Below are 14,762 nucleotides of genomic sequence, written 5' to 3'. Positions count from 1 at the left end.
TGTAGATTATATGTAAATACTATGCCATTTTATATAAGGTGCTTGAGCATCCTTGGACTTTGTTATCTGCAGGGGGTCCTGAAACCAATCCCTTGCAGATACCTAGGGAAGATTATACCACATTTTAGTTATTCATTCATCAGTTGGTGGGCATTTGGGCTGTTTCTACCTTTTGACTATTAGGAGTAATGCTGCTATGAACATTCTGATGTCCTTTTGGCTATTAGGAGTAATGCTGCTATGAACATTCTGATGTCCTAAGGTTCTAATAACCTGCAAGTCTAAGTCCTATAATTCCAGTCTGCAGGAGAGAGAGAAGCCTGATGATTTTTGTTGTTCTGGGCAGACTTTTGAAAGGTTAAAGAATAATTTATTAGGTTTTATTTGGAAATATTGAAATAGAAATAACCAGAGTTTTTTTTTTGGCTGCACAGTGCGGCTTGCGGGATCTTAGTTCCCCTGCCAGGGATTGAACCTGGGCCCCCTGCAGTGGAAGCACAGTGTCTTAACCACTGGACTCCCAGGGAATTCCAGGGAGGATTTTTTTTTTTTTATATAACATTTGGAGTTCACGGGGGTCCTGAGACTGCAAGCTAGAAGTAGGTCTGATTTAGTCCTTCGTACCTTATTTTTAAGATGAAGCCACAAGGTCTATGGAGATGCATGGGCTTTCCCAGTGCCTCCAAATTTAGTATCGTTGACTTTAATGGTGTTTTGACTAGTAATGATCAACATGCTATCTTTTTTTTTTAATGACATGGTAGGTTTAGGCAACTATAAACATTCTTTTTAAAAAATTTATTGTGGTAAAATATACATAACAAATTTACCACCATGTACCATACACATAATATAAATTACCGCATAGTTCAGTGGCATTAAGTACATTTACAATATGTTGCACCCATCACCACCATCCATCTCCAGAACTTTTTCATCATCCCGTACTGAAACTCTGTACCCTTAAACTCCCCACCCCACTCTCCCCTCCTGTTCCTGCCAACTACCATCCTACTTTCTTTCTTTGTTTTAAATCCTACTTTCTTTCTTTATGAATTTGACTACTCTAGGTACGTCATGTAAGTGGAATCATAAAATATTTGTCCGTTTATCACTGGCTTGGTTCACTTAGCATAATGTCCTCAAGGTTCATCCAAGTTGTAGCATATATCAGAATCTCCTTGCCTTTTTTTTTTTTAATCTGGCTAGTCTTTTTTTTTTTTAATTAATTTTTGGTTACGTTGGGTCTTCATTGCTGCACGCGGGCTTTCTCTAGTTGCGGCGAACGGGGGCTGCTCTTCGTTGCTGCACGTGGGCTTCTCATTGTGGTGGCTTCTCTTGTTGTGGAGCACCGGCTCTAGGCGTGTGGGCTTCAGTAATTGTGGCACATGGGCTTAGTTGCTCTGCAGCATGTGGGATCTTCCCGGACCAGGACTCGAAGCTGTGTCCCCGCATTGGCAGATGGATTCATAACCACTGTGCCACCAGGGACGTCCAGAATCTCCTTGCTTTTTAAGGCTGAATGATACTTCCTTGTATGTATATAGCATATTTTGTTATCAGTTCATTGGTCAGTGGACACTTGGCTTGCGTCCACCTTTTGGCTGTTGTGAATAATACTGTGAATGTGGGTGTGCAAATATTTTGAGTTCCTGCTTTCAAGTCTTCTGGGTCTACATCCAGATGTGGACTTGCTGGATCATATATTCAATAGTAATTCTAATTTTAATTATTTGAGGAACTGCCATACTGTTTTCTGTAGCAGCTACACCATTTTACATTCCCATCAGCAATGCACAAGAGTTCCAGTTTTTCTATATCCTTGCCAATGCCTCCCTCCCTCTCTTTTTCTTTCTTTCTTTTTGATAATAGCCATGTGAGGTGCTGTCTCATTGTGTTTTTGATTTTCATTTCCTTAATGATTAGTGATGTTGCACCTTTTCATGTTCTTCTTGGCTGTTTCTTATATCTTTTTTGGAAAAATGTGCTGATCCTTTGCCTGTTTTTAAATTGTGGGTTTTTTTTATTATTGAGTTCTAAGAATTCTTTATTCTGTAGTCTATAGAATATTTGTATTCTAAATGCAGGTCGCTTACCAGATACGTGATTTGCAAATATTTTTTCCTCATTCTTTGGGTTGTCTTTTTACTTTCTTTATAGTGTTCTTCGAAGCAGAAAAGTTTTTAAGTTTGTTGAAGTCCAGTTTACCTTTTTTTTAAAAAATATTTTGTTTACTTATTTATTTGGCTGTGCTGGGTTTTAGTTGCAGCATGCATGTGTGATCTAGTTCCCTGACCAGGGATTGAACCTGGGACCCCTGCACCAGGAGCAGGGAGTCTTATCCACTGGACCACCAGGGAAGTCCCTATCTGTTTTTCTTTTGTTGCTTGTGCTTTTAGTGTTATATCTTAAAAACCACTGCCAAATTCAAGGTCATCAAGATTTACTCCTTTGTTTTCTTTTAAGTGTTTTATAGTTTTATGGTTTTAGCTCTTACATTATTTAGGTCTTCATCCATTGGGTTAATTTTTGTATATGCTCTTAAGTAGGGGTACAGCTTCATTCTTTTGCATGTGGATATCTGAATTGTTTGGCACCCTTCTCAGTTCAGTTCTACTGATCTATATGTCTGTCCTTATGCCCGTACCGCACTGTTTTGATTACTGTAGCTTTGTGTAATAAGTTTTGAAATTGGGAAGTATGAGTCCTCGAATTTTGTTCTTTTTCAAGATTATTTTGGCTGTTTTGGCTCCCTTGAGTTTCCATATGCATTTTAGGGTCAATTTCCATATGCATTTTAGCTTGTCAGTTTCTACAAAGAAGCTGGTAAAGAAGCCTATTCTGTTAGGGCTTGTATTGAATCTATAGGTCAGTTTGGAGAATATTGCTGTCTTAACAGCAAACTTGCTTTTACTGCTTTGGACATCCATGGACCAACATTCTTATACCTTCTGAGTTTATATATTCTCTCAATTTCAGATCAAGTTCCCAGCTTGGATCCTTGCTCCATTCAGTTGTAGTGGGTTCTAAAGGGACAGGATCATGAATACAAAAATGTAAACATCACTGCTCAGGGCTTATTCCTATGGGTGAAGGAAGGATGTTCTCAAAAGAGGAGTGTGGGATTGGGAGACAGCATAGAGTTGTCCACCACACTTTTCATTGATGGAGGCAATGTATGTAGGCAGGTTGGAAAGGCTGTGGAATACTAAGAAAGTATAGCAACATAGAAGCCTTGAGGTACATCCATGGTTGGAGCAGGAGGAAGACTAGAAGCCAATAAACAAGGTAGAGGAGATACAGTTGGAGACAGAAGAAACCCCTGGAAGTGCAGTATAATCAAAGTTTCTTTAGGAGGAAGGGAGAAGGAGCATTAGGCTGAGAAACACTCTAGATTTGATTACTAGGGTTTTATTGATCAGACTTGCTTAAAAGCCTGATAGATAAGTAATGGCAGAGTACAAGGTCATTAATTTAAAGAATGTATTGTCTCTGCTAGACTAGTTTTTCACAACTTCAGTCATTCAAGTATCATCTTCCTAACTTTTACTAGAACAGAGAACCACCTATAGTAGTGCTTATTTAATATTTTCTCTTAAATAGCTCACTGTTTTGGTTTTTTTTTTGGCCATGCTGAGGTTTGCAGGATCTTAGTTCCCCTACCAGGGATCCAACTTGTGCCCACTGCGGAGTCCTAACCACTGGACTGACTGCCAGGGGATTCTCTGGAACTTTAAAAAAAGTGAAGTAGTTTGAGGCTGTTGAGTTATAGAGATAAAGGCTAGGTGATAGCCTCATCCTAAATTGCAGGAGCAAAGCAGGTGCAAGCTTCTTTGCTGGAAATGTAGTGATGTATCAAGGGTGGATGGTTGTGACTCACTCTCTTGTGTTGACTTCTTTTGCACAAAAATGGAGGGAACTATGTTATAAGCACGTCCAAAATACACAGTCAAAATGAATCCATAGGGAGAGTGGGAGGGAGGGAGATGGAAGAGGGAAGAGAGATGGGAACATATGTATATGTATAACTGATTCACTTTGTTATAAAGCAGAAACTAGCACACTGTTGTAAAGCAATTATACTCCAATAAAGATGTAAAAAAAAAGAATCCAGAAGAAGCTGCCAGCAGAATAGGAATCACATATAGTACTACATTCCTTTGCTGCTATTTTAATAAAATAAAAACAGTATTAATTTGTAGTTAAATATTAGGGTCTGTAGTGGCTTTGAGTTTGAAAACTATATTTTTTAATTAAAAAGGGAGATTAAGAAGTGTTATAGAGGTATTAAAGATACCAAACTGATAATTCTTCCTTATCATAATCTTTATCTGATTGATTTAGTGTTTTTTTATGTCATGTCCACAAATCCTCTAAAATAATTTTTGTAAACCATGAATAACGTATGGCCCATGCTTTGGGAAACCGTATACTGCTAGACTGACTATATTCATGTTGATCAACCACCCAGAATGTCTCAAGACCCAGCACAGGTCTCACTAACTCCTCTACAAGGGAGAATGTGTTTAAAGGGGCATAGGATCATGTCATAAATTGTACCGATGTTTTCTTAGGTCAGTCTCCCAAGGCAGTATAAATAAAAGCAAAAATAAACGGGACGTAAACAAACTTACAAGCTTTTGTACAGCAAAGGAAACCACAAATAACATGAAAAGATAACTTACAGAATGGGAGAAAATATTTGCAAATGATGCGACCGACAAGGGCTTAATTTCCAAAATGTACAAACATCTCATACAACTCAACAGCAAACAAACAACCCAATTGAAAAATGGGCAAAAGACCTAAATAGACATTTCTCCAAAGAAAACATACAGATGGCCTGCCTGCAGGCACATGAAAAGATGCTCAACATCGCTAATTATTAGAGAAATGCAAATCAAAACTACAGTGAGGTACCACCTCACACCGGTCAGAATGGCCATCGTTAAAAAGTCTGCAAATAACAAATGCTGGAGAGGGTGTGGAGAAAAGGGAACCCTCCTACACTGTTGGTGGGAATGTAAGTTGATGCAACCACTATGGAAAATAGTATGGAGGTGCCTTAAAAAACTAAAAATAGAGTTGCCATGTGATCCAGCAATCCCACTCCTGGGCAGATATCTGGATAAAACTATAATTCAAAAAAATACGTGCACCCCTATGTTCATAGCAGCACTATTCACAATAGCCAAGACATGGAAACAACCCAAGTGTCCATCGACAGATGAGTGGGTAAAGAAAATATACACACACGCACACGCACACACACACAGTGGAGCAATAAAAAGGAACGAAATAATGCCATTTGCAGCAACATGGATGGACTTAGAGATTATCATACTAAGTGAAGTAAGAAAGAGAAAGACAAATACCATATAATATCACTTATATGGGGAATCTAAAATATGACACAAATGAACTTATATATGAAACAAACAGACTCACAGACAGAGAACAGACCTGTGGTTGCCAAGGGGGTGGGGGAGGGATGGAGTGGGAGTTTGGGGTTAGCAGATGCAAACTATTATATATAGACTGGATAAACAACAAGGTCCTATTATATAGCATAGGGAACTGTATTCAATCAATATCCTGTGATAAACCATAATGGAAAAGAATACAAAAAAAGAATGTATATATATATATAATTGAATCACTTTGTTGTATAGCAGAAATTAACACAACACTGTAAGTCAGCTGTACTTCAATTAAAAAAAGGAGAGTATAGGATCATGTAAAACTTTAAAAATGTGAGCTGTTTCCTTCCATCCCTTCTCTCCCCCCACTTCTCTACCCCACCCTTTCCTCTCTCCCCTCTCTCCTCTGTCTGTCTCTGAAGAAAAGAAAAAGGCATCGTCTTGGTGAGTGTTGTTGGTGATAGTTTGAGGTTGCTAGAAAGGGTCACAAAATTATGGATTCTTGTTCTTGATGCACAGATGTCATCCAGAGATTTCCCTCCACTGACCTCTTGGGGATTTTGTTAGTTTCTTTCTTGTGTTGGATCCCCTTTTTCCTATATGCCATCTCTTTCTTGATTTACTCTTATTCATGTAAAAAATCCCTTGAGACAGGGATAGTGAAGGGTAAAATATTTTTGGTAATGAATGGCAGAAAATATCTTTCTACTACAATAGTTTTGCTGATTATTCTAAATTGGAAATACTTTTCCTTCAGAATTTAGATGACTTTGCTTCATTATGTCTTCTAGCTTGCAGGGTTGAGATATTCGAAGCCATTCTGATTCCCGATCCCTTGTTTTTTTTTTTTTTTTTTTGCGGTACACGGGCCTCTCACTGTTGTGGCCTCTCCCGTTGCGGGGCACAGGCTCCGGACGTGCAGGCTCAGTGGCCATGGCTCACGGGCCCAGCCGCTCCGCGGCATGTGGGATCCTCCCAGACCTGGGCAAGAACCCGTGTTCCCTGCATCGGCAGGCGGACTCTCAACCACTGCGCCACTACGGAAACCCCTAGGCGGCCACCTTTTTAGAAGGGTTTCAGAGAGCTCTTTGGGAATCAAGCTGTTGAGTTCTACTTTTCTTCGATAGAGTATAAAAAAACACAAAATAATCTCACTCAACACCTAACCTGCTGTTGGAAAGCTGACCTAATGTGAAATTCTTAAAGTTACACCCACTGGTGTTGCCTTTATCAGTCAGTATCTTTACCCTCTCTAAACTTTTGGAAACCTTTGTCAGTTCTAAGAAAATGAAACAACACAACCTTCCTTTTCCTGGTTAAACTTACCTTACTCCCCCGCCTCAAAAAAAAAAAAAGATCAGAGAAAATAAATAGCAACCAGTTGCTTCAGCAAATAAGCTTATCTTAAAAACAAAAATTCACCCCACACCAATTGTAAAATATTGAAAACATGACAGTAGCAACACTCATCCGTAATTCTTATCTTTTGACCCAGTAATCTCACACCTAGTTGTTAAGCAAAATACCTGTATATCTGAGGTGTTCATTTAAGGTTCTCTGTTAGGATAAATAAGGCACAGCATTGTTTTTAAGACGTGTTCTGATTTCAGAGATTTTTAAATCTGAAAAAATATGTGACTTAAAAATAGGTTAAGGATGCATATATACAATGGAATAAAAGGAACAAAATTGAGTTATTTGTAGTGAGGTGGATGGACCTAGAATCTGTCATACAGAGTGAAGTAAGTCAGAAAGAGAAAAACAAATACTATATGCTAACGTACGTATATGGAATCTAAAAAAATGGTACTGATGAACCTAGTGGCAGGGCAGGAATAAAGAGACAGACGTAGAGAATGGACTTGAGGACACGGGGAGGGGGAAGGGTAAGCTGGGATGAAGTGAGAGAGTAGCATCAACATATATACGCTACCAAATGTAAAATGGATGGCTACTGGGAAGCTGCTGCGTAGCACAGGGAGATCAGCTTGATGCTTTGTGACGACCTAGAGGGATGGGTAGGGAGGGTGGGAGAGAGGCTCAAGAGGGAGGGGATATGGGGATATAAGTTTACATATAACTGATTCACTTTGTTGTACAGCAGAAACTAACACAACATTGTAAAGCAATTATACTCTAATATAAAGATATTAAAAAGTAGGTTAAGGATGAATTACATCCAACACAATGGGGTATATGATTAGACAAATAACTGAAATATTTAAAATTGGAAGGAGAATAATGTATAACATAGGATGTGGATTGAGACTGCAGTTGTGCACATGTACACATATGGACAAGGATTAAGGCCACAGTTAGCCCCAAAGACACCATTGCTAAATAGCAAAAGGTCCGTGGCTCAGCTAGCAGGACTGTCCCCTTCATGTGATTTAGGAGAATCCCTTTCTTTTAGGCTGATGCTGTCTGTGTACGAGGCTCATTGAGGCATAGGCTCATTTTCTACCCTCTCATTTCCTATGCTGAGTGTCCTTGTCTGAGGCAGAAGCTATAACAATATCAGTGTCAGGCACAGTGCTAAATGCTTTACAAACATTGTTGAACAATTTTCATGACAACTCAATGAGTATTATTATCCCTTTTTACAGTTAATCCTTCAGCGCAGACATCTTTTGAACTCCATAATTGTGTGTTTACTGCCTACGTAGTTTATTTGCAATATAGCAGCTGGACTAGGCCTTTTAAGACCTTAGGCAGATTGTGTGTCTCCTCTGCTCAGAACTTTTCAGTGGCTTCCCATTTCACTCAGTAAAAGGCAGAGTCCTTACAGCGGTGACCTACAAAACAGTATGTTAACCACATTGTTCTTCCTCCCCCAGCTGTACTCTCACTTCACTGAACTCCATGATCTCTTTGCTATTCCTTGTACACAGGACACTCCTGCTTTAGGGTTTTCACTGGCTGATCCTTCTGCCTTGACTGTCCCCCCCAGCTACTTGCAAGTCAAACTCGCTGACTTGTGATCTCAGCTCTTACCTCCTCAATGAGGCCTACTCTGACCTCATTATGTAAATTGCAACTTGTCTCCTTTCCCCCAGCACTTATCATCCACTGTCATGTTATATAATTCACTTCATTGTGTGTCCTCCACTGGAAGATATGCTTCTCCTGAGATCAGGGGTGTTTGTCTCTAATTCACTGAATTAACCCAAGCATCTAGAGTAAAGCAGTGACTGGTACATAATAGTTGCTCAGTAATGTTTATTGCATGAGAGATTGAGTGAGAAAATTGGTGTGGGGGAAGTTAAGCAACTTGGCAAAAGGCCACACAGCTAATAAAAGGTGGAAGTATATTTTGAACAGATATCCATGTATTGTGCTTCTAATATTAGAAGATGATATCCAAAAAATGTTTTGTTAGGATGAATAAGGCTATGGATAACTTTTCTCCTCCGTTCCCCTGCCCAAATTTAATTATATCATCTTAAATAAAAGTATAATAAAAACAAATGACCAGAGTGGAAGGAAAGAGCCAGTAGCAGGAAGCTAGAGCAGGCAGCCACAAGGTTGAAATCTGGTACCTCATCTGAGCAACAGCCTGTCTCACAACTGCACTGATCTTATCTGCCTTAAGAATAAAGAATGATGGTGTGATAAAGCTCTGGTAAAACTTGTGAGTGCTTTTGACCTTAGATATTCTGTCAGTAATCTTGGCTCTCTAGCTTACTGTGTAATCTTGGATAATTTTATTTAACTTTTGTGGTCTTCAGTTTCCTCATCTCCAAAATCAGGATAATAGTATCTTTCATAGAGTTCTTGGGAGGCTTAAATGAGATATTATGTGTAAAGAACTGATACTAACATAATGATATGTGAAAAATTCAATATTATTATACATACTGTAGTATCTACTCAGTAGTATTGTACGTACTGAAATGTCAAGAACTCAGTAGCTGTTAGTTAATATTACTATCATTTTTACTATTTAGTTGGTACAGAATTTTAAGAAATTAATTATTTGGTGACTATATCTTGTTTCCTAGTGAGTTTTGGCAGATGTCAAAACAGAGCAAACCACTATTGTTATTGTTCAGATAGCTAGTTTTTGTTAGTATTTGTGTTTTTCATGAATGCTTGCTTGTGGTTATAATTTTATATTACATATTAAAATAGCTATTTTCCTTAATAATTTACATAAATTTAATGTATTATGGATTCTGCGACTACCATCACATTGGTTTTGAAGTCTTGGTTGAATAACTACTCTGAGTCACATGTCCTGCTAAGTTCTGGGGAAACAAAGGAGAACAAAGAGGCATGCATGTACTCTATCCTCAAGGAGCTTATAGTCAGGTAGGGAGGCAGACATGTAAATAAATAATTACAGTTCAGGGTGGGAAGGGCTATTAATATACATGTGAATAACATAAAAGACAGGAGGGAGCGGTAAATTCTTTATGAATAAGGGAGCAAAGAAGGGAGGCTTTATGGGGAAAATTTTACCTGAAGAACATCACAGAGGACCCAAAGCCTCAATAGAGGTGTATAGAATTCTACTCAGGGGCTCCCCTCAAAAGAAGACTTCCAGAAACCTACTTTGTACCTTTGAAGGTTCTCATGCTATACAGAGACTGGATCTCTGAAGATCAAGAAGAGAAGGTTAAAAAGAAAGTTACAAGACTGTGAGTGAGTATAATCTTTGTTGTGTGCACTTTGGAGAAGGGTTTAAATTGGGAGTGGAATCTACATTAAGTTCAGTGAAATAGCTGTAACATCACACTCTTATTTGGTATTTTCTTTTAAAAGCAGAAAAGAACAGGAAACAGAAGACCTTACAGCAATAAAGATCATTATAAGAAGTGATAAATGAAAAAGTAAAGAGGAATGGCTATTTTGAGAGAGAACAAAATGCTGAAACTTTTACATAGGGTAAAATAATTTAGTAGATGAGATGTCATAGTGTGAGAACCATGGGTATATAAGTTCTGTGCCTTAAAAATGTCATATTTAAAAGTTAGTGAACCATGTAACCTAATCAGTATTAGAGAATGGTCTCAGGTTACTGTCAGTGAATCCATTAAAGTAGGTATCTTCACAGTAAATTTGAATGATAAATAAAGTCACAGAATAACTAATGGTACCTGAGGAAAGAGTGAAAACTTAGTATACTGAGTTTTTTTGAGTCTACTTGGCAGTACAATATGTGAAAAGTGGAAGAATCACATGAAGTAGCAGAAATGACTATTTTTCTTATATTAATCTTTTATTTTTTGAATTTTATTTTTTTATACAGCAGGTTCTCATTAGTTATCCATTTTATACATATTAGTGTATACATGTCAATCCTGATCTCTTAGTTCAAACCCCCCTACCCCACCACTTTCCCCCCTTGGTGCCTATACGTTTGTTCTCTACATCTGTGTCTCAGTTTCTGCCCTGCAGACTGGTTCATCTGTACCATTTTTCTAGGTTCCACATGCATGCGTTAATACACGATATTTGTTTTTCTCTTTCTGAGTTCACTCTGTATGACAGTCTCTAGATTCATCCACGTGTCTACAAATGACCCAATTTCATTCCTTTTTATGGCCGAGTAATAGTTCATTGTATATATGTACCACATCTTCTTTATCTATTCATCTGTCGATGGGCATATAGGTTGTTTCTGTGACCTGGCTATTGTAAATAGTGCTGCAATGAACATTGGGGTGCATGTGTCTTTTTGAATTATGCTTTTTCTAGGTATATGCCTAGTAGTGGGATTGCTGGGTCATATGGTAATTCTATTTTTAGTTTTTTAAGGAACCTGCATACTGTTCTCCATAGTGACTGTATCAATTTACATTCCCACCAACAGTGCAAGGGGGTTCCCTTTTCTCCACACCCTCTCCAGCATTTGTTGTTTGTCGATTTTCTGATGATGCCCATTCTAACAGGTGTGAGGTGATAGCTCATTGTAGTTTTGATTTGCATTTCTCTAATAATTAGTGATGTTGAGCAGCTTTTCATGTGCTTCTTGGCCATCTGTATGTCTCCTTTGGAGAAATGTCTATTGAGGTCTTTTGCCCATTTTTGGATAGGGTTGTTTGTTTTTTTAATATTGAGCTGCATGAGCTGTTTATATATTTTGGAGATTAGTCCTTTGTCTGTTGATTTGTTTGCAAATATTTTCTCCCATTCCGAGGGTTGCCTTTTCATCTTGTTTATGGTTTCCTTTGCTGTGCAAAAGCTTTGAAGTTTCATTAGGTCCCATTTGTTTATTTTTGTTTTTTATTTCCGTTACTCTAGGAGGTGGATCAAAAAAGATCCTGCTGTGATTTATGTCAAAGAGTGTTCTTCCTATGTTTTCCTCTAAGAGTTTTATAGTGTCCAGTCTTACATTTAGGTCTCTAATCCATTTTGAGTTTATTTTTGTGTATGGTGTTAGAGCATGTTCTAATTTCATTCTTTTACATGTAGCTGTCCAGTTTTCCCAGCACCACTTATTGAAGAGACTGTCTTTTCTCCATTGTATATCCTTGCCTCCTTTGTCATAGATTAGTTGAGCATAGGTGTGTGGGTTTATCTCTGGGCTTTCTATCCTGTTCCATTGATCTATATTCCTGTTTTTGTGCCAGTACCATATTGTCTTGATTACTGTAGCTTTGTAGTATATAGTCTGAAGTCAGGGAGTCTGATTCCTCCAGCTCCGTTTTTTCCCCTCAAGACTATTTTGGCTAGTTGGGGTCTTTTGTGTCTCCATACAAATTCTAAGATTTTTTGTTCTAGTTCTGTAAAAAAATGCCATTGGTAATTTGATAGGGATTGCAATGAATCTGTAGATTGCTTTGGGTAGTATAGTCATTTTCACAATTTGATTCTTCCAGTCCAATAACATGGTATTTCTCTGAATCTGTTTGTATCATCTTTAATTTCTTTCATCAGTGTCTTACGGTTTTCTGCATACAGGTCTTTTGTCTCCCTAGGTAGGTTTATTCCTAGGTATTTTATTCTTTTTGTTGCAATGGTAAATGGGAGTGTTTCCTTAATTTCTCTTTCAGATTTTTCATCATTAGTGTATAGGAATGCAAGAGATTTCTGTGCATTAATTTTGTATCCTGCTACTTTACCAAATTCATTGATGAGCTCTAGTAGTTTTCTGGTGGTATCTTTAGGATTCTCTATGTATAGTATCATGTCATCTGCAAACAGTGATGGTCTTATATTTTCTTTTCCAATGTGTATTCCTTTTATTTCTTTTTCTTCTCTGATTGCCGTGGCTAGGACTTCCAAAACTATGTTGAATAATAGTGGTGAGAGTGGACATCCTTGTCTTGTTCCTGATCTTAGAGGAAATGCTTTCAGTTTTTCACCATTGAGAACGATGTTTGCTGTGGGTTTGTCGTATACGGCCTTCATTATGTTGAGGTAGGTTCCCTCTCTGCCCACTTTCTGGAGAGTTTTTATCATAAATGGGTGTTGAATTTTGTCAAAAGCTTTTTCTGCATCTATGGAGATGATCATAAGGTTTTTCTTCTTCAGTTTGTTAATATGGTGTATCATATTGATTGATTTGCATATATTGAAGAAACCTTGCATCCCTGGGATAAATCCCACTTGATCGTGGTGTATGATCCTTTTAATGTGTTGTTGGATTCTGTTTGCTAGTATTTTGTTGAGGATTTTCGCGTCTGTATTCATTAGTGATATTGGTCTGTAATTTTCTTTTTTTGTAGTATCTTTGTCTGGTTTTAGTATCAGTATCAGGGTGTATCAGGGTGATGGTGTGGTGTATCAGGGTGTATCAGGGTGTATGGTGGCCTCATAGAATGAGTTTGGGAGTGTTCCTTCCTCTGCGGTTTTTTGGAAGAGTTTGAGAAGGATGGGTGTGAGCTCTTACGTAAGTGTTTGATAGAATTCACCTGTGAAGCCATCTGGTCCTGGACTTCTGTTTGTTGGAAGGTTTTTAATCACAGTTTCAATTTCATTACTTGTGATGGTTCTCTTCATATTTTCTGTTTCTTCTTGGTTCAGACTTGGAAGGTTATACCTTTCTAAGAATTTGTCCATTTCTTCTAGATTGTCCATTTTATTGGCATAGAGTTGCTTGTAGTAGTCCCTTAGGATGCTTTGTATTTCTGTGGTGTCTGTTGTAACTTCTCCTTTTTCATTTCTAATTTTATTGATCTGAGTCCTCTCCCTCTTTTTTTTTTTTTTTTTTTTTTTTTGCGATACGCGTGCCTCTCACTGTTGTGGCCTCTACCGTTGCGGAGCACAGGCTCTGGACGCGCAGGCTCAGCGGCCATGGCTCACAGGCCCAGCCGCTCCGCGGCATGTGGGATCTTCCCGGACTGGGGCACGAACCCATGTCCCCTGCATCAGCAGGCGGATTCTCAACCACTGCGCCACCAGGGAAGCCCTTCCTCTTTTTCTTGATGAGTCTGGCTAATGGTTTTTCAATTTTGTTTACCTTCTCAAAGAACCAGCTTTTAGTTTTATTGATCTTTGCTGTTCTTTTCTTTGTTTCTATTTCATTTATTTCTGCTCTGATCTTTATGATTTCTTTCCTTCTACTAACTTTGGGTTTTGTTTCTTCTTCTTTCTCTAGCTCCTTTAGGTGTAAGGTTAGATTGTTTTTTTGAGATTCTTCTTGTTTCTTGAGGTAGGCTTGTATTGCTATAAACTTCCCTCTTAGAACTGCTTTTGCTGCATCCCATAGGTTTTGGATCGTCAGAAATGACTATTTTAAAATGTAACGTAAAGTGGAATTAGCACACACATGGAGAGAGTTCACTGGTAGAGCTAAGAAAGACAATTTAAGACTAGATGGATCCTTAAAAAAATTTATCATTCAGTGCAAGGAGATGTTTTTTGTGTGGATAAATGCATTTGGGAAATCAGTGGAAGCTCTGGTAGGAATTCTGGGCTTTAGAATTACACCAGTTGCTTTCAAACTTAGTAGTGTTCCACACTAAGGAATACATTTTATAATGTGTGTGTACCTGAATTAAAGTTTTCTCAAAATAGTACTTACCTGTACTATGTGGATATATTGTGCTCTGCCTTATTTTTTAAGAAAGCTGGTCATGACTCATCAAAATGATTTTCTGAACACTTATGGGTCATTCTCTACAGCTTGAAAAAGTGCTGAGTTACAGTCTAGGAAAGAAAGAGACTTGAGTTTTTGAAGTCTTCCTTGAAGAAGCTGGCTATTAAGAAGGTACTTATTCTGTCCTTGTTCGAAACATATTGGGTGCTATTTTAGTTATATGGTAGTTCCTCCTTATCTGGGAGGGATACTTTCCAAGACCCCCAGTGGATGTCTGAAACTGCAGATAGTACTGAACTCTGTACTATTTTATCCTATACGTATATACCTATGATAAAGTTTAATTTATAAATTAG

At 38.1% G+C, this 14,762-nt stretch overlaps 1 protein-coding gene and 1 non-coding gene across 5 annotated transcripts in view; one reads left to right on the top strand and one right to left on the bottom strand.

Annotated features, from left to right (window-relative positions):
- Positions 1-14,762, top strand: part of RAF1 (Raf-1 proto-oncogene, serine/threonine kinase) — a 72,956-nt gene that overhangs the window by 20,728 nt on the left and 37,466 nt on the right. The window lies entirely within an intron of this gene.
- Positions 2,288-2,360, bottom strand: TRNAQ-CUG (transfer RNA glutamine (anticodon CUG)). The gene has a single exon. It is a non-coding gene; the product is annotated as a tRNA-Gln (tRNA).

This window comes from Pseudorca crassidens, chromosome 10, assembly GCF_039906515.1.
Source record: "Pseudorca crassidens isolate mPseCra1 chromosome 10, mPseCra1.hap1, whole genome shotgun sequence".
Lineage (NCBI taxonomy): Eukaryota > Metazoa > Chordata > Mammalia > Artiodactyla > Delphinidae > Pseudorca > Pseudorca crassidens.
The sequence above is the reverse complement of the archived record's forward strand: the minus strand, read 5'-3'. Positions and strand labels throughout refer to the sequence as shown.